Source organism: Triticum aestivum, chromosome 3A (assembly GCF_018294505.1).
Source record: "Triticum aestivum cultivar Chinese Spring chromosome 3A, IWGSC CS RefSeq v2.1, whole genome shotgun sequence".
NCBI lineage: Eukaryota > Viridiplantae > Streptophyta > Magnoliopsida > Poales > Poaceae > Triticum > Triticum aestivum.
Window position 1 is genome coordinate 195,853,539 of NC_057800.1, and position 2,284 is coordinate 195,855,822.

Genomic DNA, 2,284 nt, shown 5'->3' on the forward strand with positions numbered 1-2,284 from the left:
GCCGCCGCCACCGTGCCGGCCGGAGCCGCCCCGGCCTCGCCTCCCCTCTTCCCCGGCCGGCGAATCCACTCCGGCGAGCTCCGGGTCAGCTCCGATGGGATCCCCGGCGAACTTCGTAATCCGTGCCCGGATCTCAGATCTGAAATCCTAACCCTAGGTCGTTTTTTCGCTAAGTCCCAGAATTTTTACTCCATATGCTCCTGTTTGAGGCCCCGTAACTTTGCATCCGTAGCCCCGATTCATGCATATAGCATATAAAAATGTTCATCTCAGAGAGTACATCATTTCATTCCATTGCATCATTTTCATTTGAGCTCATCTTGATGCCCGAAATGCTGTTCGAAGAGGGCTACTTGAGTTAATTGTCAGATCTGCTACTCCGTTTGGCACTTTTGTCATTTTTGCCATGATTATTGTGTGCATGCTATGCCCGTGAGTTCTACATATGTTTTGTTAAGGGTTTTTTCATCTATCCAGAGGTGCAACCCATGTATTTTTAGGATGTGTGTGGTGACTTGTGCAAGCTTGCAAAGTGGTGCATTTGCTAATTCTGTTTTCAGGGACTTGGTGATTTTACTAAGTCCTGGGATTGTTTATCTCATGATGCCATATGTTCATGTTGTTTCCTAGTGATCCGTGCATCTTTTGAGGATGATCAGTAAGGGAGTTTTGTTAATATGGTAGTGCTTTATCCATCCATGGCTTTGTTTGCAATTATGGAGCACCCTAGCTTGAGTCAATCAAGCTCTACTTTTGCTTCGTTGCGAATCTGGGCAGATCGTCAACTTGTTTGCGATTTTGCGGATGTTATTGTAGTTGATCCGTGCATGCTATGCCATTGTTTTTGCTATGTCTAGCTTGAATTTTGTGCCTTCTTAAGGGATGTATGATTGTCTTGCCATGACTTGCACCGTAGTGAGTGCATCAAGCTCGTAAACATGCCTTCGTGAGTTATGTTTCAGCATGTCCCAGTTTTTCACTAAGTCTAAAACTGATTATGCTTTTGCTATGTTCGTGTGCTTGTTAGTATATTTTGTGATCCCTTTTGGATCAAGGTCACTAAGGGACTTTTGTTAAGCTTGTTGAGTAGCTCCATGCCATGTCTTTCTTTGTCATGTTCAGGTCCTGTAGCATGTTGTTTTGTTGCTCCGAAGAGGGCTATATGATCTGAAATTCCAGACAAGTATTAATTTCACTAAGTGTGAGATCTGTTTTACCATTTGCGTTTTTGCCATGCTTGTTTGAACCTGTTAATGGATGATTTGGCCGTAGCTCAGTTCTAGACTTTTGTTAAGCATCTTTAATGCTTCCCTGCCATGTATTTTGATGTCATGTTTGGGTGCTGTAGCATGTTCATCTCATTGCATTTAGATGCCTACTTGCTGTAAATCGCAGACCGGTGTCGTTTTTGAATCGCTTGCCATTTCCAAACCGTAACTCCGATTCCGGCGTTCTTTATATAGTTTTCAAGCGATTTCATCTCATCTTTCCAGTTGCACCCTTGGAATTCCATGTTAAGGCCAGGTTCATGCATTTCCTGTCATATCTTGCATTTTGCATCCCGCATCGCATCCCGCATAGCATATCATCTTTGCATTGTGTTGTTTAAGTTTGCAAGTGGTTGATTGTATCCTTGTTGCTTGTTTGTCTCGTTTGGGTAGAGCCGGGAGACGAGTTCACTAACGAGGAGCCCCTTGAGTTTGCTTTTGAGGATCCAGTCAATTCTGACAACTGTGCAGGCAAGATGATCATACCCTCGAAATCACTACTATCTTTGCTATGCTAGTTTGCTCGCTCTTTTGCTATGCCATTGCTACGATGCCTACCACTTGCTTGCAAGCCTCCCAAATTGCCCTGTCAAACCTCTAACCCACCATTGTCCTAGCAAACCGTTGATTGGCTATGTTACCGCTTCACTCAGCCCCTCTTATAGCGTTGCTAGTTGCAGGTGAAGATTGGAGGCCGTTCCTTGTTGGAACATCTTTTATTTACTTGTTGGGATATCATTATATTATCTTGTTACCTTAATGCATCTATATACTTGGTAAAGGGTGGAAGGCTCGGCCTCTCGCCTAGTGTTTTGTTCCACTCTTGCCGCCCTAGTTTCCGTCATATCGGTGTTATGTTCCCAGATTTTGCGTTCCTTACGCGGTTGGGTTATAATGGGAACCCTTTGATAGTTCACGTTGATTAAAGCTTTTCCAGCAATGCCCAACCTTGGTTTTACCATTCGCCACCTAGCCTCTTTTTCCCTTGGGTTACCGCAGCCCAAGGGTCATCTTAT